General features: G+C 37.8%; 1 protein-coding gene across 7 annotated transcripts in view; it reads left to right on the top strand.

Annotated features, from left to right (window-relative positions):
- LOC106079755 (GDP-D-glycero-alpha-D-manno-heptose dehydrogenase-like) overlaps positions 1 to 21,624 on the top strand; it is a 46,499-nt gene that overhangs the window by 9,652 nt on the left and 15,223 nt on the right. The window contains exon 1 of one of the 7 annotated variants that reach the window (XM_056035237.1): positions 10,543 to 10,699. The exons of 5 other annotated variants lie outside the window; for them this stretch is intronic. The gene's annotated coding sequence lies outside the window, so the exon portion shown is untranslated. Of the gene's footprint in view, positions 1 to 10,542; positions 10,700 to 16,214; positions 16,355 to 21,624 lie in introns of those variants that run through there. One more of the 7 variants, XM_056035239.1, reaches the window with a different exon arrangement.

The following is a 21,624-nucleotide window of genomic DNA, read 5'->3' as shown; positions in this document are numbered from 1 at the left end:
AGTTTTGGTCAGTTGCAGATAGGCTTATCTTGTTATCTTCTGTCTAAGAATTATAAGGTGGATGAAGGTGCGACTACAAGCTATCATTTAGTTACCTGAAATGTATGGGCATAATATTGTATTCAATTGTTTACAATGCCTTTCCTATTTAATATCATATCATAACAATTAAACCTTCACCAAGTTAACGCTTGCTCTTTCATACCATCGAATAGTGTATTGACGTTTCTTGTTTGGCCCAATCGGTAGGCTGTCAGGGGGAGGCGCCCGGGATTAACAAATACGACCTTGACGTTTTATAGATATATATCTCTCCTGATCTACTGTTTGATCTGTTTTAATCATTTCTACACAAAATAATCATTATAATACATTCCAATTCTTTTGGGTTTGATACTCAGCACAAATGTTAAATACACTGGGGGGGGGAGGGGGAGGGGTGTTTAGAAAACCCTGGATTTGTTGTTTCTTCTTCTGACGAGTCAGACAATTCGCGCCATGGCACAGCAAGTGACAGACCAGGTCACCCCCCCCCGGTTCTTTTTTTCCCCCTGGTCAAGAAACATGTTGACGATTTCGATCATGATTCCAAGACGTTTTTTTTTTTTTTTTTTTTTTTTGTTGAAGCCTTGAAAACTGGATTCCTTTAGTACACGGCTTCTGTAACGTTAGGAGAAACAGGCGGAACTTTTGGCGTAGCGAGATTCTAGAACATTACTGGGTACAATGTCAGAGTCTTCATGGGTTTTTTTTTTTTTTTTTTCGATTTTATACTTTCAAGGGACACAATTCTGTGTCTGCACAGATTATAATATATCATTGAATGCTTTCATTAGTGATTATATAACATTTGCACCGATGTAACAATCAATTAGTACAATGTATTAAAATATATGTTACAAAGCTTATATCAACTCTGTCTGGTACATTTTTTTACACGTTATTTCTCCCACATGAATTATCCGATCAAATTGAAACTGAACACTATCACTTGTTGTACGTAATAATACAAATACGAGAGATTTGCTACTATTGTAAATCACAATTTCAATATTATGTTTGAGAGATGCTGCTTATCTGTGGAGTTACTCCCCTTTTTTTTCTCCTTGTCTTCATTCTCGGATCCAGTATTTAGAGTCGATGACAAGACATGAATCAGGAAAAAATTAACCAATTAATTAATTAATACTAATTAATTAATTGTGTTATCTATAGAAAAAAAACAGCTTATTCCTTCAGTATTGATATATATGGCAAGGATTTTGCGCTTCTTTCCCTTAGATAAACTTTTACATTTAGCTTGTTGTAATGTACAGTTAAACATTTTTTGAATTAATTTATTGTCATTCCCAGTAGAACTGTTTCTACTAGCGTGATCTTGGACACTTTTATAAGACACTAATTGTAAAACTAATCTTCGGGTTCATGCATAATTAATAGACGAATCTGTCAACTTGCAGTGTCAATAGACACTCCCAGTTTTTCTATCCTCCCCGCCCCCCCTCCTCTCATCAGAGTAATGTATGACTGTTGTACAGTTTAGATCACGCCCCAATTATTTTCTTCACCTTAAAGCTTCTCTGACTCGCACTTCACATTCTAGAAGGTAAATCTACAATTCGGACATTTCGTTCCTGTTTTAACTTCCCCCCTCGAGATACTGTTCTACTTTCAATGTGTGAATCGTTATATTTATTTTGTATCTGTCGCATTCTGATTGGCTATTACAATATCGACAGTGACAAGTAAAGCTAGACACGTTATGACTGTATTATGACACCATTATGTAGACACGTTAGGACTGTATTATGACACCATTATGTAGACACGTTAGGACTGTATTATGACACCATTATGTAGACACGTTAGGACTGTATTATGACACCATTATGTAGACACGTTAGGACTGTATTATGACACCATTATGTAGACACGTTGTGACTGTATTATGACACCATTATGTAGACACGTTGTGACTGTATTATGACACCATTATGTAGACACGTTGTGACTGTATTATGACACCATTATGTAGACACGTTGTGACTGTATTATGACACCATTATGTAGACACGTTAGGACTGTATTATGACACCATTATGTAGACACGTTGTGACTGTATTATGACACCATTATGTAGACACGTTAGGACTGTATTATGACACCATTATGTAGACACGTTGTGACTGTATTATGACACCATTATGTAGACACGTTGTGACTGTATTATGACACCATTATGTAGACACGTTGTGACTGTATTATGACACCATTATGTAGACACGTTGTGACTGTATTATGACACCATTATGTAGACACGTTGTGACTGTATTATGACACCATTATGTAGACACGTTGTGACTGTATTATGACACCATTATGTAGACACGTTAGGACTGTATTATGATACCATTATGTAGACACGTTGTGACTGTATTATGACACCATTATGTAGACACGTTGTGACTGTATTATGACACCATTATGTAGACACGTTGTGACTGTATTATGACACCATTATGTAGACACGTTGTGACTGTATTATGACACCATTATGTAGACACGTTAGGACTGTATTATGACACCATTATGTAGACACGTTGTGACTGTATTATGACACCATTATGTAGACACGTTGTGACTGTATTATGACACCATTATGTAGACACGTTGTGACTGTATTATGACACCATTATGTAGACACGTTAGGACTGTATTATGACACCATTATGTAGACACGTTAGGACTGTATTATGACACCATTATGTAGACACGTTGTGACTGTATTATGACACCATTATGTAGACACGTTGTGACTGTATTATGACACCATTATGTAGACACGTTGTGACTGTATTATGACACCATTATGTAGACACGTTGTGACTGTATTATGACACCATTATGTAGACACGTTGTGACTGTATTATGACACCATTATGTAGACACGTTAGGACTGTATTATGACACCATTATGTAGACACGTTAAGACTGTATTATGACACCATTATGTAGACACGTTAGGACTGTTTTATGACACCATTATGTAGACACGTGTCAAGACTCATTTTCTCTCTAATATATGTATGTGTCATGCTAAATGTACCCAAGTCCTGGACAATACCATAATGACACATACAACGACAAAATAAGATTCAGAATGCCACTTTACCGACATATAACATGTTTAATTACATTATTTGCACTATAATACAGAAAAAGTTAGAGTCTACACTTAGACTATATATATCCAAAAAGTCCAACTGTCCTGGACTAGGAACAAAAAACACACTGCCTTATCATGAGTTACATTGTGTTCAACAAAACATCTCACCAAATAAAAACAACCCAAAACAATAACAGTTTTGAAATCAACAACCTGAATTGCCCCCCTTCTCCTCTACAGTAAACAGGAGACCCAGGCTGACTCAGTCCTGACAACACGTGACTGTATTCTGACACCATTATGTAGACATGTTGTGACTGTATTATGACACCATTATGTAGACACGTTGTGACTGTATTATGACACCATCATGTAGACACGTTGTGACTGTATTATGAAACCATCATGTAGACACGTTGTGACTGTATTATGACACCATCATGTAGACACGTTATGACTGTATTATGACACCATTATGTAGACACGTTGTGACTGTATTATGACACCATTATGTAGACACGTTGTGACTGTATTATGACACCATTATGTAGACACGTTGTGACTGTATTATGACACCATTATGTAGACACGTTAGGACTGTATTATGACACCATTATGTAGACTTGTTATGACTGCATTATGACACCATTATGAAGACACGTTAGGACTGTATTATGACACCATTATGTAGACACGTTAAGACTGTATTATGACACCATTATGTAGACACGTTGTGACTGTATTATAACACCATCGTGTAGACACGTTGTGACTGTATTATGACACCATCATGTAGACACGTTGTGACTGTATTATGACACCATTATGTAGACACGTTGTGACTGTATTATGACACCATTATGTAGACACGTTGTGACTGTATTATGACACCATTATGTAGACACGTTGTGACTGTATTATGACACCATTATGTAGACACGTTGTGACTGTATTATGACACCATTATGTAGACACGTTATGACTGTATTATGACATTATGAAGACACATTGGGACTGTATTATGACAGCATTATGTAGACACGTTGTGACTGTATTATGACACCATTATGTAGACACGTTGTGAGTGTATTATGACATTATGTAGACACGTTATGACTGTATTATGACACCATTATATAGACACGTTATGACTGTATTATGACACCATTATATAGACACGTTATGACTGTATTATGACATTATGTAGACACGTTAGGACTGTATTATGACACCATTATGTAGACTTGTTATGACTGCATTATGACACCATTATGAAGACACGTTAGGACTGTATTATGACACCATTATGTAGACACGTTAAGACTGTATTATGACACCATTATGTAGACACGTTGTGACTGTATTATAACACCATCGTGTAGACACGTTGTGACTGTATTATGACACCATCATGTAGACACGTTGTGACTGTATTATGACACCATTATGTAGACACGTTGTGACTGTATTATGACACCATTATGTAGACACGTTGTGACTGTATTATGACACCATTATGTAGACACGTTGTGACTGTATTATGACACCATTATGTAGACACGTTGTGACTGTATTATGACACCATTATGTAGACACGTTATGACTGTATTATGACATTATGAAGACACATTGGGACTGTATTATGACAGCATTATGTAGACACGTTGTGACTGTATTATGACACCATTATGTAGACACGTTGTGAGTGTATTATGACATTATGTAGACACGTTATGACTGTATTATGACACCATTATATAGACACGTTATGACTGTATTATGACACCATTATATAGACACGTTATGACTGTATTATGACATTATGAAGACACATTGGGACTGTATTATGACAGCATTATGTAGACACGTTGTGACTGTATTATGACACCATTATGTAGACACGTTGTGAGTGTATTATGACATTATGTAGACACGTTATGACTGTATTATGACACCATTATGTAGACGGGTTATGACTGTATTATGACACCATTATGTAGACATACAATTCTTATTTTGTACTCTTTTGATTTCGCATTTAAACTCTAATTCTTCTGAGGAAAACTCAAAAATCATTCTTCAACGTACAGTGAAGGCGCACGATGAAAAGGCTCTCTCTTGATATCCTGCTGAGAACAGCTGCTGACCCGGAAAAATAGAGGGATTTGGTTACGCGAACTGTCACAGCACCTCTACGACAAAAGTCAAGGTGATGATAATGATCAAGCTGTCGGATGTAACCGAGGTGCTGGATGGCTCTTAGACTATAGCCATTTCTTTCTAGTCAGGCTCATTCTGAATCTTTTTGCTTCTGTGATGCAGTGTACACTAGCTTCTATTTCAGTGTATTGTATCTTGCCATTAATTACTTTGAAAAAAAAACAACTAATAATAATAGCCATATGAAAGGTTTAATGAAAGGTTTAATGAAAGGTTTAATTACAGCCTGTAGGCTACAGAATGTTTTCGGCTGATCCTTGATGTATTTCATTGTATGAGCGCGGTGGGCGGTGTTATCTTATTCTGAATAGGCCATGAACAGAGGAAATAAAAAACGTCATTAAAATTTGGGTGTACAAATAAGCAATTTCATCTCGAGTCTACCTACTCCCTTGAGGCTAGTTGTTGAGCGTCAAGTGAGTTTGCACGACATGCTTTAAACTCAAGTGTATGAATGCTTCTTTAAGACTTCTTTTTTACTTTAACCATATCGACTTATAGCACCGTGTCTTGTTCTGTTTAAATAGTACTATTAGTACCATTTTTGTTTTATTCTAAAAAAAATGATACAATTTCAGATATTTTCATTTGGGAAATGTTTATATCAGATTATCCTACTTCTGCTTTTTAGATGCAATCCCTTACCCTCCCCCTGGGGGACGTAGAGAGAATTTTGTTTCAAGTGTAAGACCTAGCACAATAATTTATTGGTCAAACGTTTCATTCAACAATTGGACTGACGACAACACATGTTGTAAACATCAACACATGTTGTACTACACACTACCTACTCTTGGACTGACTTTCAAGACTTAGTTTATCCGCTTCAATTCCGATGAGATTTTAGGTATTTAAACCAGTTTGCATACCGGTATTTGAAAATCACGCTTGCGAACTTAAAACAAACTGTTCTGTTTCACATAGAATAAATAAATGACTGTAGACAAGTTTTACATACAAATTAATGAACAGAGACTTCGTGTTGATAGGAGTAGACATTGAAGACTATCATTTTATTACGTCACATCCTTTTAAGTGCTTTCTCACAAAACATTCACAACAAACAATGACGCAATATAAACATATTAGCACATCCTTCCTTTTAAAGTTCTTATCACATCCTTCCTTTTAAAGTTCGTAAGATTGATATCTACTACGAACTTTAGCAACTCGACCACTTCTGGTTGTCTTGACCGGCACAACAAGTTCTCTAGACGTTGGTCTATAACTGTCTGTTTCGTTTGTTCTAACAGTTTGCTGTTCGTTGTCTTCATCGGTATCATAGTACGCATAGATGTCTTCATCGAAACTCTTATTTAAAAAACGTTGATTTAGTCTGTAAGTTTTTCCATCGTTTGTCTTTATGATGTAAAATCTGGGTGATGAATGTTTTTTTAACTACAACTGCGTTCTTCGATGTTTGTCCTATACGAACTCTCACTTTCTCTCCGACAGAGTATTCTTTAGGTAGTCTTGCTTTTGCATCGTATTTCACTTTGCTTCTCATCTGTCGTTCTTTGAATAATGTCTCTGCATTTTCAGCTACCGCGATGGTTTCAATAGTTTGGGATCAGTTGGAATGATTTCCAACGTAATCTCACTTTGACCGTTTGATTGAGGGACCTGAGGCTTGATGTAGTTATCTTGAAACCCCAATCAGTTGCAAAGGCTTCATCCCCTAATGCTCGTAGGGTAGAATTTGAGAACTTAAACTATCAGTTTCTAAAGTATTCCACGTTGACTCTGAAATGACATTAGCTTGTGCTCCTGTGTCAATCTTCATTTTGACTATTTTTCCCATAATATTGACATTGTTGTCAGTACCAATTGCCTCAAGCCACAACTCATTTACTTGGCTTGCTTGACTTTCATCTTCCAGTGAATCAACAGCCTTGACATGTCTCGAATTACATTGTGCGGCGAAATGATTTCTCTTCTTACATTTTCGGCATGTCTGTTCAAATGCTGGGCAGTTGTATTTTCTGTGAGATCTACCACAAGATCTGGAAATCTCTAATGACAATTGTAACAGGATTCTTTGACATTTTGTCATGTGAGCTTTTAACTGGCTTAGCAGCATCTACATGTAGTCCTTTCATATCTATCATTTGGTTCTGTGTATTCTCGTCAGCACGAATTTTTCTCGCTGCTTTCTCTAAAGTCAAGTCTACGTGTCTCCATCAATCGATCCGATCGTATGCCGCATACCAATCGATCTCTGATAAGTTCATCTCGAAAGTTGTCAAACTTACATTGCTTTTGTTAAAGTCTTCAACTCAGTATAATACTGTTCAAACGTTTCACGTATCTCACTTCTGACACCATGTTCTGTTTCACGAAGAATAAATAAATTACTGTAGACGATTAAACATAACAATTAATTAAGAGTTGATATAAGTAGACATTGAAGACCATCATTTTATTACGTCACATCCTTTCAAGTACTTTCACAAAAACATTCACGAAAAATAATGACGTAATATAAACATATTAGCACACAAACAAAAACAAAATGCCTTGTTTGTTCAGAATATAATCTATTTTCCCAACGATGTTTCATCTTGATCCGAGAATGGGAATTGGGAGAAATAACACAGAATCTATATATATAATTCTCTTCATGGCTCAACAATTGGGACACGCAAGAAGTAAAGGAAAGATCACTCTTTTATTTCTGCAAGTCGGACGGACTCGAGTTACCCAACAAAAAAGAGGGGGGGGGGGAGAACAAGTAGTATTCACCCGTCACAAAATAGCAGGGCCGGGCTTAACCATTGTGACCAAGAAGTCATGGAACGATCACTCTTTTTTATTTCTACCCCACGTAGTTTTAGTGGCGAAAAAAAAGAGGGGGGGGGGGAACAAGTAATCTACTCTGTATTCACCCGTCACTAAATAGCAGGGCCGGACTCAACCGTTGTGGAGCTCTATGCGAAACGCATTTGGCGGGGACAAGTTTGAGTAGGGATACGGATAATAAGTGAAAATTAAAAATTTGTATTAGAAAATAAATTCGTCTTTGCATTCTATTCATTCTTTACTACCTACATAGTTACTTTACGAGCCTTGCGTGTAACGAAGCCATACAGTATATCAGTGATGCTCAACCTTATTCGGCCCGCGGCCATTCTGATTTTCGACATTCGTGTCGCGGGTCACATCAACGAAAAGTTAATAAACAACATTTTTATTACTTTTATTAGAAACCCATTGATCTACTTGGCCTAGTTACATAAGTTAATGAGAAGTTTGAAGTTTGTTCAAAACCAACTTCAGACTATCTGGCTACATGGAGATTTGTTTCCCTACCATTGCCTTGTAATTGTCTTGCAAGAAAGGCCAATAGTATTCTCTTTTTCATGACATATCACTGCTTGCAAGTATTGTTTTAAGTATTCGGCATATGAAAATGGCTGAATTTCTCTATTTAAAATGTAAGCAACTCTGTAGCTTGCCTTAATCCTCCAATCTACCAAACTAATGCAGAAATGATGCCATGTGTTACACACACAAGAAGTTAACGACACGGCCAGCTCAAGACAGCAGCGAAATGTTCCAAGAACCAAAAAAATAACTACCGGCGCATGGCGCCGAAACAATAAACTATGTTTTCTTGCCAAAAAAAAATATGAGCATAAAATATCATAGATCAGAATGAAATCCGTCAAAGAATAAGTGAGCGTCCTAACTTAGAGAAAACATTTTTTTTAATCTTTCAAATTAAAAAAAAACATTTTCGACACATTGTGCATACTGCCGACGTTTGGCGGGCCGGATAGCATCACGTCACGGGCCGGACCTGACCCGCGGCCCGTAATTTGGGCATCACTGCAGTATATCATAAAATTCTTTTTCCTACATAGATCACGCTCAATAGCAAGAATTACCAAATGTTTCCATCTATCTTCGAGAATTGTGGACCTCAAGTAGTTCTTCATTAGTTTGAGGCGCGAGAAGCTTCTTTCACCAGATTCCACTATTACTTTATTGCATAATGCCGTTTTTTTTTCATCGCACGTAGGATTGGCGTTTTCCATTTTGAATGACACCCCAAAATAATTTTTTCTATATATTTCAGAAGTTTTATTTTGTGTTTTCAAAAGATTTTAATAATTTCCGGAGATTTCCATGACTTTTTCGTATATTTTGCACTTTCAGGAGATTTCAAGGAGCTCCTGGTAAATCAGGAGGCTGCGGGAATTCTGTTATAAGTTATAAAATGGTTTAATTTAATAATTTACACATAGAGTTAGCGCGGGTCTGTAGAAAGTGCGAGGCCCACTGCGGTCGCATAGGTTGCATTGGCCTAAGGCCGGCCCTGCAAAATAACAGTGTATGCTACGCCGTGGGTCGACTAGTATTTCCCAACGATGTTTCATCTTGATCCGAGAATGGGAAGTGGGAGAAATAACAGCAACATGCGCAGGATTCCACCCAGACAGAGTTGATAAAAGCTTTGTAAATAAAAAGATTTTCATTAGCAGCAAAGCTTTTTACAGATGTCAATGTCCTTTGACATTCTTAATAAAACTAAAGTAAACTTTTTTTTTAAATAGCTACCACTTCACCTTTCTATCTGAATGTACACTAACCGTGCATCGATAGCTGTCTCTGCTGTAGGAAGAATTCTTCTGTTATTGACTTCCGTTTTTTTTCCCCTGCTGTTTTTTTTTCTGTGTTGCCAGGAAGAGACAGATCTAATTGTGTGTTGCCAGATAGAACTACCAATGCAAGACGACACACCATAATGGGGTATTATTATCATTTTACAGGCTTATATTTATGACTAGATGGGTTCACAAGTAAAACTTTTGACCCATTTTTGTCTCATTTCATTATTCGCTCTTGACTCAGTCATTGGTCGTTTATTTTGTTTCAGTTCATTAGTCGTTTTTTTTTGTCCCAGTTCATTAGTCGTTTTTTTTGTTTCAGTTCATTAGTCGTTTTTAGTCTCAGTAACTGGTAGTTTTTTTATTTTTTTGTCTCTGTCATTGACTCTTTGGTCATTCTAGCTTGTTCCATTTATTTCCTGTATATATTTCATTGTGACTTGAGTAACTCTTGTCTGTGACATTACTTGCTGGGTGAAACACACCAAATACATAGGTGTAGATCTGTTTGCCTTAGCTTCGAACATTTTACCTAAATACGCCTTCTGAAATCGATACATTCAAACCCACGTCTTAACTTAGTGTCGCACGCGACGCGCGCAGTGTCTGGAGAGAGCTTTGTGACAACATAATACATGTTCCAAGTTGTGATAACATAATACATGTCCCAAGTTGATCTTCACCTGTTGGTGCTGGCCACTAGGTATGTAAACTGCTAAGAACCAAATATTTGTTTTTGTATGAATTAAGATCTACAGTCTTCTTTGTGACTTGTATGTCAAGTCTGTTCTGTTGTGACTTGTGAGGTCTGTCCAGTAGGCTGGTAGGTAAATCTATGTTTGTACCAACATCAGTTGCAACATTCAACTCACAATCAGGAGACGACTTCCCGACACTGATGGTTCTCAACAAGTTTTGGAGTGGCGCGAGTCTTCCGGAGAAGTTTGAAATAAGAGCAGCATCTTTTTGTTTTAACCTGCTTCGACTTTTTAAAATGAATTGTTTGTGAGAATAATACAAGTGTCGTTATATCCTAGTCAAATAGAACAATATTTCTCATTCTTTAGCTTCTGTATCCTAGTCAAATAGAACAATATTTCTCATTCTTTAGCTTCTGTATCCTAGTCAAATAGAACAATATTTCTCATTCTTTAGCTGATGTATCCTAGTAAAATAAAACAATATTTCTCATTCTTTAGCTGTTGTATCCTAGTAAAATAAAACAATATTTCTCATTCTTTAGCTGATGTATTCTAGTGAAATAAAACAATGTTTCTTCTTATTTAGCTGCTGTATCCTAGTGAGATAAAACAATATTTCTCATTCTTTAGCTGATGTATCCTAGTCAAATAGAACAATATTTCTCATTCTTTAGCTTCTGTATCCTAGTGAGATAAAACAATATTTCTCATTCTTTAGCTGATGTATCCTAGTAAAATAAAACAATATTTCTCATTCTTTAGCTGTTGTATCCTAGTAAAATAAAACAATATTTCTCATTCTTTAGCTGATGTATTCTAGTGAAATAAAACAATGTTTCTTCTTATTTAGCTGCTGTATCCTAGTGAGATAAAAAAATGTTTCTTCTTATCTAGCTTCTGTATTCTAGTGAAATAAAACAATGTTTCTCATTCTTTAGCTGATGTATCCTAGTGAAATAAAACAATATTTCTCATTCTTTAGCTGATGTATCCTAGTGAAATAAAACCATATTTCTCATTCTTTAGCTGATGTATTCTAGTGAAATAAAACAATGTTTCTTCTTATTTAGCTGCTGTATCCTAGTGAGATAAAACAATGTTTCTTCTTATTTAGCTTCTGTATTCTAGTGAAATAAAACAATGTTTCTCATTCTTTAGCTGATGTATCCTAGTGAGATAAAACAATGTTTCTCATTCTTTAGCTGATGTATCCTAGTGAAATAAAACAATGTTTCTTCTTATTTAGCTTCTGTATTCTAGTGAGATAAAACAATGTTTCTCGTTCTTTAGCTGATGTATCCTAGTGAGATAAAACAATGTTTCTTCTTATTTAGCTGATGTATCCTGGTGAGATAAAACAATGTTTCTTCTTATTTAGCTGATGTATCCTAGTGAGATAAAACAATGTTTCTCATTCTTTAGCTGATGTATCCTAGTGAGATAAAACAATGTTTCTTCTTATTTAGCTGATGTATCCTGGTGAGATAAAACAATGTTTCTTCTTATTTAGCTTCTGTATCCTAGTGAAATAAAACAATGTTTCTCATTCTTTAGCTGATGTATCCTAGTGAGATAAAACAATGTTTCTTCTTATTTAGCTGATGTATCCTGGTGAGATAAAACAATGTTTCTTCTTATTTAGCTTCTGTATCCTAGTGAAATAAAACAATGTTTCTCATTCTTTAGCTGATGTATCCTAGTGAGATAAAACAATGTTTCTTCTTATTTAGCTTCTGTATTCTAGTGAGATAAAACGTTTCTCATTCTTTAGCTGATGTATCCTAGTGAGATAAAACAATGTTTCTCATTCTTTAGCTGATGTATCCTAGTGAAATAAAACAATGTTTCTCATTCTTTAGCTGATGTATCCTAGTGAAATAAAACAATGTTTCTCATTCTTTAGCTGCTGTATCCTAGTGATCCTTATTTAGCTGCTGTATTATTGTCAGAGATGTACTCTTTGAAGTAAACTGTAGCGTGTGGCCTGTCACCAATGTTGATGAGACATGCTGGTTCTGTGAAGGTCTTTATTTTAAATATTTACATGTGTAGTAGAGAGAATTGGTTAGGACATTTGCTGTAAGTCGTTTATTCGCTGTCTCTGTTAAAGCTAACATTATGGATCGATTGTAAGTGGCTGTCTCCGTATGTTCAAGCATTAATTCAATCATTCCAGAGACAGTGAATCTTTCAACTACAATCATTTTAAAGATAGTACATCTCTTTCAACTACAATCATTTCAAACATCGTCTTCCTATTCTGCACACACTTTACTCACATCTGCACACACTTGAATACTAAGACTTGTCTTTGAGTCCGAAGATTAATGAAGAATGCAGTATTTCTTGTGGTAACGCAACCCCTTCTGTGAACTACATATTTAGCCACATCCAGCGCAGTCATAACCATTGTCCGTTTGTGGTCGATTTAGATTTTCTTTACGCCCTCTGCGTTTGGGTAGCGGATTTTCTTTTGGTCTCAAATGTGTATCCCGCGGCCTTTGTGAGTGACCTCCAGCTGTCTCGTTCTGAAGCCGCATGCAACAAGGCGCTCTCTTCTATGTCTGCTAAAGCAAGTTGGCGCCTAAGCTGGTCTTTAAAGCGTTTCTGTTTATTGTACAAAAAAAAATCATATCAATTAACTAGTTGTAAAAAAAAAAAGTTCATATCGAATTAGTAAGAGTCCCAAAAATCATATTCCTATCAACAGACAACCTCGGGCGTCATAATGACCATTTCCATATGGACAACAAATATGCACGAACTTTAAAGCTAGTGTGTTAGAAAAGTATTTTCTTGGTACAATGTGTCCGTCCGAAAAATATCTTGAGATAATCGTCGATTGGGAAAAGTGCAAACAGATTTGAAGAACTAGATAATATTTTAAGGTCTGTGATGATAGTTAGCTTTTTTTTTAATGCTACAGAATGCCTTACAAGTAAATCTAGTCTCTATGTGTAAGACATAGACTTATATATACTATATCTATACTGGACATGGATTTATTTTTAACACTACAAAAAATGTCGTGAAAATTTTTTTAAAAAGTTGAAACAAGGCGTTGTTTTGTAAAGTAGTTATAAGAAGTAAAGTTGTATTTTTTCAACCCTATCCTATGTAACATATAATTTAATTTTTAGATCTAGATTTAGTAATCAGGGGCGTAGCCAAGATTTTTTCCGGTGTGTGTGCGCGCGCCCTAGAATATGTTCTTCCTGGAGTTAGTGGAAAAATTGTAGACTCTCCGCCCTTGCCAGCAAAGGCGTCTGGGGGAGCGCTGGGAACCGCCAAGCACTATTTACGGTATTGAAAGCCAACAAAATGCATATTCTGAGGTATCTACAGTGCATTATCCTGCTATTAAAAAGTTTTATTTCAAAAACCTAATGTGTTATTCTTACTGACTTAGACCCCCAGCACCGTTCGCCGCATTTGGCGGCAAGCTGTTTCCACAAAAATCTGTCACTGGCAATGTCTGAAGCCTCTTCCCACCTGCTCTCAGGACCTCCATGAAAATGTGGCGCCAAGTTGTACTAGGATGTCATCGCAACTCTTATTATACGTAATTCATTTTGTCGGAGAACATGTCCCGCAAACCTCATGCGACGCTCTTTCATAACCTTACTAAGGGGATTTCCTTGATTTAGACCCGATCTCTATAAATGACTTCTAGAATCTGTCTTAGCCATCTTTGTTGAGCCACTTTTAGTGTTTTTCAATTTCAGCAGACGACTCTTCACTGCACTTTATTCATGGAGCCAAGTCACTGACTACTCTTGGAATTAGCTGACTGTAGTTTGCTTTAGATTCTATATCGAAAAGGGAAGTTTTATCGTCAAAATCATTTGTTGGGGGGGGGGGAGAGGGGTTTAACTAAAACATCTCTGGGATTGTTTTTTGTTTTTTATAGCTACGGTCATAGAATTTGGTGACTGCAGTTTGCTTTAGAATACTATTGAAGAAAAAGGTTTTCAACCTCAAAACTCTCTGTAGGAAGATTTTAAACTCAAAACTATCTGGAGGGGTTTTAAACTTAAAAAAAAAGCCCTCTGGATGAGAGGAATTTTTACTCGAAACCCCCCTTGGCTTGGCTACGCTCATTTAATTTTTAGTGTGTAATTTGCTTTTTTTTTATACTGAAGAGGTATTTTCAGCAATAAACCCAACAGAAAAAAGGGGGGAGGGTATACTCAAAATCCCCTTTGGCTACGCTCATAGCATTTTGAGTGTGTAATTTGCTTTTTTTTATGTATTGAAGAGGTTGTTTTTCCCTTCAAACCCCACTGAAAAAAAGGGGGGGGGGTTAAACTCAAAACCCCTTTGGCTACGCTCATAGAATTTTTTTGTGTAATTTGCATTTTTTTTTAATTGAAGAGGTATTTTTTTTTAGCTTTAAATCCCGATGGAGGGGGTTTAAACTCAAAACCCCTTTGTCTACTCTCATAGCATTTTGAGTGCGTAATTTGCTTTTTTTTTATATTAAAGAGGTATTTTTTAGCTGTTTTAAACACAAAAAACCCTCTTGGCTACACTCATAGAATCTGGTGACTGATGAATGGATAGTCTTATATTTTTGACCCAGAGATCTCAGAGGGTTAGGGTAAACAATGTTATATCAAATGCACGCATAGTTAACACCGTGAATGTACACTGTGGTTTCTTATAGTTAGAATGTTTTTTGTTTGGTGTAATGCACAAATTGTAACACAAATTTCCATACAGACAATAAAGATTATTATTATTATTATTAAGAGCGGGTTTTATCGTTAATTTCGGAGGGGGTTTTAAAATCAAAATCTTCTTTAGCTATGCTTTTGGAATATGGGGATAGTCGTTTGCATTTTTTTGTTTGTTTTGTTTTATAGAAGAGAGGAATTTAACTGCAAAACCCTCTGGTGGTGGTGGTGGGGGGGGGGGGGGAGGGAGGGGTTAAACTCAAAACCCCATTGGCAACGCTGGGGAAAGTAATGGTTTAGTATTAAAATCTCACATAAAATAAATAAAATCAAAGCAAAAAAAAAAGTCACTAAATTCCGATCCCATTTCATTTCGGGGGGGGGGGGGGGGAGGTTTGAACCGTTTTTATGAACCCCTCCTGGCTACGCCCATGCTAGTAATTGAACTTCAAAAATAAGAGAACTCTTGTCTCATAATTATTATTTTGCAATTTTTAGATACATAATCTAGAAAGATCTAGGTAATCAATCTATTTATATATCTATAGGATATTTAAAATCAACAGACTTGAATTATTTAAATCTAGGATTTTTGAAACATCTCAATGGTAACTAACAGGAAATGGCTTTGTTTCATATATTATCGTGAATATATAGTTATGTGATTAATAGCCCATTCTAAAGAAAATCCGAGAAATGATTTTGCATTATTTATAAACTTTGAAAGCTAAAGATCATTACTTTTCTAAGACAGAAAAGATTTATTTGGGCGACTTCCATTAGAGTATGATTAGAGCTTGAAAAAGTTACGTACTTAAAAATATAGGTCTGTGAGTCGATTAACCACAGATAGTAATTAGTTTCCGGTTTCAAGTTACTCAAGATGTTAGATCTTCCTCCTTTCTGCAATTGTATTGACTTACTAAACTAAAGAAATGTAGACTTTTTTTTTTAGAGAGATGTATCCATTAATCAGTGGAGGTAATGTGCAGATCTACATCTAATTTACTTTTAGTGCATTGATATCAGCACATTTCTATAAACTAGATTTAGATCTAGCCAATTTACAAATGGTTGAATATTGAAATAGAAAAACAAAACCTAGATTAGATAGATCTAATTAATTCAGAAATGTATAAAATACACAAAGATAGAGGCACATTTCTTATTTCATATGCTAGGACAAAGTCCTAGGCCTACAAGTGCTTCTTCTTCCCTAGTGCCATTTGAGAATGGAATGGGTTGCCTGAATTAGGCAGGAATACCAACAACTTAGCAGAGTTGAAGTCACGGATTAACATGCTTGACTAGATCTAGATTGACACATGAAGTGAGTTGGACTGGACATAATTCTCTTCTCTTTTGAAGTAACGTCTGTAATCTTGAAGATAAAACAAGTTGACACAAAAGTTGAATAAAAAAATATATTAATATCTACATCTCGATCTTTTAATGTTATGGCTCTTATTCTTAAGCCTCTTTCGTCTTTCTAGATCTAGTCGGAATCTCGTAAGATGAGAAACAGAGAGGCAAATTCAAAGAGAAAATTTCAACGTCATAATATTTACTATATGCATCCATCCCCCCCCCAATCCCCCGGGAAGCTTCTAAATCTAGTGACGCTCTCAAAACCAAAAATATTTACGTTCGAGGCTCCGCCGCAAAGTGTTTTCTTGCTTTCTGAGCTTCATAAATTCATTATCCTGGTATCTGCAGCCGCTAATTCTCATAGTAAAAATAGTGCACGTCAAATAAAGTTTAGCAAGTCAGGGGGCGAGCTGATACCGAAGTGGGAGAGACAATAGGGGCATTAAAACATGAAGGTTTGTAATGGACTTGATGTTCCAAATATCGTCTTCGTGTCAAGCAAGACGTATTATAGCGCAAAAGGTTAAAGATGACAACAGTAGGCCCTACGATGCTATCTTTCGGCAGAAATTTGAATTTCGTACTTGAGAAAGACGGGTAGAATCTAAAATGCAATAGTCCAAGACACATTCAAATGTCTTCAAGAGAAAGTTTTGAATCGATCTTGTTGCCAGACGCCTCTCGCGGAAACATTATGAAAGAAAGAACAACGTAACTTAATTTAGAATATTTGTTTCAACATTGTTAATATAGTCCTTTTACTTCATACTTCAAAACAAAAGGATGCATCAGAGGCGTAGCGAGCATAATAGCGTCCGGTGCACAGTACTTTAGTTTCAGCCTCCCCTCCCTCTTTCCCAAAAACAACTCATAATAATATGATAAATAGAATGTACTCAGAACTCAGTAATAATATGATAAATAGAATGTACTCAGAACTCAGTAATAATATGATAAATAGAATGTACTCAGAACTCAGTAATAATATGATAAATAGAATGTACTCAGAACTCAGTAATAAGAATAAAACAGCTCAAAATATCTTACCACATATTACGAATAACTACCTAGCGTCGCTTCTATAAAATATTGTTCATTTTCTAACAAAGGACACAAAAATGACTTATAATAGTCTAATTATTTTTTAAGACAATTACATTAACCGCTTGTACTCTGAGGCACCAAATTTAATAAATTTTGTTGAAAAAAAGTTCATGTCATTGAAAATGTTTACAATTTGGATAGCAGAAATAACATAAACTGGAATCGATGCATCATTATAGACATTTCTTACAATTCAAAATAAGATTGCAAAATATACTGCAACGAATTTTAGTCTGCATATAGCTTCTGATCATATGAAATGTTTTGAAAACCTCAGTTTGCACTTCAACACGATCACTTCAAGATGGGACACATGTTGAAAACCTCGGTTTGATCAAATATTAGAACATCATTCTTACTTATGTACACTATTTCAAAAATGAATTAATTCATCTTCTGACACCCACAGTTAAAAACAAGTGACATCAAAACAAATAATTATTAGGAACTTGAATTGAATACCACTTTTTTTTTCTCTCCCTGCGAGTATAAATGTCGCAAGTTTTATGTATATTGCTTTTACCAACTGGAACGTTTTAATAAAAAAATTGTTGTTTTGGGATTTATTGAAACATGTTAAAGATGCATTCTCAATGAAAGAAAAAAAATGTATTTAATCATATACCACAGTGCTTCCCAAAGTGGGCTACTCGTACCCCCAGGGGTACGGCAAGAACTTGGACGGGGTACGCGTTGCACCTCATTAACTCTGCTGATTTAAAAAAAAAAACCCATTTATTATGTCGTCCCGAGACATGAATTTAAACTGCGCTCCTCTTTCCTTAGCACTTTTGGAGCTCAAAAGTGCCCTACTTCTTTTCTATCATTGTGTCTGCCTCCTCTTTCTCAGTCTGCCTCCTTATCTTTAAAATCTCCCTACGTCTTAGACCAGTCCGTTTGCCGTGGACTGCGACGGGTAAGGGGGGATAAAGAGGATAAACTACCACAATACAGTACTTTGGCTCTAAGTTCCTCTAAACCTGAGGCCCAGATGGCCTGGGTCAACCGGCTAGTCACGCTGAGCTACCAGCATAGGTCATCAACCTATGCTGGAGGGCAGTGGCTGGAGGGTCAATCAGGGAGCAGCTGTATCGGACACATTTCCGATGCAGCAGCTGACTGAGTATAGCACCAGTGTAGCCCTGGCAGGCTCATTCTGGACATCCGAATAACCCGTCCCCTTGTTGGACTCGATGGCGGGTGGGGAGCACAGGTGCCGAATTACTACTAATGTCTATGGGCAAGAGACGTCGCGTAGACGAAAAAAAAAGGAGGAGGCCACAAGAAGCTGTACTACCTGGCCATCATTTTTGTTGGTCAGGTGCACAGAGGAGGGGAAAAGCCTGATAAAGATTAGCCCTTTTCTCAACTACAAGTTAGTAGTGGGAGAGCCCAAGAGTGTATCTAAGCTGCACAAGTCTTCGGAACTTCTCGTAGAAGTTGATAGTAAGATACACTCTGATGGGCTTCTACGATGCAGAAGAATCTGTGATCTCCTAGTGGAAGTCACGCCACACAAGAGTTTGAACACCAGCAGAAGTGTAATCAGCTCTAGAGACCTGTTGGAATGTTCCGAGAAGAAAATAGTGGAGGGAATTGAAGGAGTCACCCATGCCCAGCGCATTACAAGGCGCAGGGATGGTGAGGAGGTCAAAACCGCCACTATTATCCTCACATTCGGAACTAGGACACCGCCAGAGTATGTGAAGGCAGGTTACCTACGAGTACCTTCAGCCAGGTCAAGTCGGCTGTTTTGGCCCTACCCAAGGGCCAATTCAGCTTGACAAAGACCTACGCCCAGGCTGTGGTTAAAATAGGAAGATCCATAGCTACACAGATGGACACATTGACCCTACCACCCCCTCCTCCTCCTCCAACTCAGAAGAAAACACCGCCAAAGAATACACCCTCAAAGAGACAAGAAAGCCCTGTTGTCATTCTAAAGATTCTCTGTGCTCACTGATGAGAGCATGGAGACTGAGCAGCATGTCATAACCAACACCCCGGGAGAACCCGGAGACATTATGTCTGACTCAGGTCGTCCCGAGACATGACGTTAAACTGCGCTCCTCTTTCCTTAGCACTTTTGGAGCTCAAAAGTGCCCTACTTCTTTTCTATCATTGTGTCTGCCTCCTCTTTTCCTAAGTCTGCCTTCATTGATCATCACACTGTCTCCTTAACTTTAAATTCTCACTACGTCCTAGACCAGTCCGTTTGCCGTGGACTGCGACGGGTAAGGGGGGATAAAGAGATCCTGGTGTTTGAGTGGTGGCTATCTGAGGATAAACCACAACAACACAATACTTTGGCTCCAAGTTCCCCTAGACCTGAGACCCAGATGGCCCGCTCTGGGTCAACCGGCTGGTCATGCCGAGCTACCAGCATAGGTCGTCGACCTATGCTGGAGGGCGGTGGCTGGAGGGTCAATCAGGGAGCTGCTGTATCGGACACATGTCCGATGTAGCAGCTGACTGAGTATAGCACCTGTGTAGCCCTGGCGGGCTCATTCTGGACATCCGAATGGCCCGTCCCCTTGTTGGACTCGATGACGGGTGGGGAGCACAGGTGCCGAATTAACCAAAATATATATGGACAAAAAAACACACACAAAACTACTTGCCCCAGACCTATGTCTGGGCAAGAAACGACGAATTGACGATAAAAAAGAGGAGGTCCCAAAAAGCTGTGCCACCTGGCCATCATTTCTTGTGGTAAGATGCACAGAGGAGGGAAAAAGCCTGACAAAGTTGAGCCCTTTTATTATCTATAAGGGACTCAAGTCAGTAGTGGGAGAGCCTAAGAGTGTGTCTAAGCTACACAAAACAATGGAACTCCTTGTAGAAGTAGACAGCAAGACACACTCTGATGGGCTTTTAAGATGCAGAAGACTCTGTGATCTCCAAGTGGAAGTCATGCAACACAAGAGTCTGAACACCAGCAGAGGTGTAATCAGCTCTAGGGACCTACTGGAATGTTCCGAGAAGGAAATAGTAGAGGGCATTGAAGGAGTCACCCATGCCCGGCGCATTACCAGGCGCAGGGAGGGTGAGGAGGTCAAAACCGCCACTATTATCCTCACATTCGGAACTAGGACACCGCCAGAGTATGTGAAGGCAGGATACCTACGAGTTCTAGTGAGGCCCTACATACCTAACCCCATGAGGTGCTTCAAGTGCCAGGGTTATGAACACGGCGCGGCAGTCTGCAAGAGGAACACTGTGTGTGCCAGATGTGCTGGAGAGGGTCATGAGGACAAGGGCTGCACAGCCCAGTTCAAATGCCCAAACTGTCAAGCTGGCCACTCAGCCTACTCCAAGGACTGCCCTGTGTGGAAACAGGAGGTTGCCGTGCAGGAGTACAAGGCAAGAAACGGATGTACCTTTAGCCAGGCGAAATCGGCTGTACTGGCCCTACCCAAGGGCCAATTCGGCTTGACAAAGACCTACGCCCAGGCTGTTGCTAAGAAAGGAAGATCCATAGCCACACAGACGGACACATTGACCCCACCACCCCCTCCTACTCCCCCAACTCAGAAGAAAACACCGCCAAAGAACACACCTCTGAAGAAACAAGAAAGCCCTGTTGTCATGCTAAAGAACAGGTTCTCTGTGCTCGCTGATGAGAGCATGGAGACTGAGCAGCATGTCAAAACCAATACTCCGGGAGAACTCGGAGACATCATGTCTGACACAGGTTCTCCTCAGAGAACCCAGCCAGACACCCCAACCTCTACCGAGTTAGAGGTTGACCAACTCCCTAAGGGGAGAAATCAAAGCGG

This window comes from Biomphalaria glabrata, chromosome 7, assembly GCF_947242115.1.
Source record: "Biomphalaria glabrata chromosome 7, xgBioGlab47.1, whole genome shotgun sequence".
Classification (NCBI taxonomy): Eukaryota; Metazoa; Mollusca; class Gastropoda; family Planorbidae; genus Biomphalaria; species Biomphalaria glabrata.
Note: the sequence above shows the minus strand (reverse complement) of the source record. Positions and strands in the feature narration are given on the sequence as shown.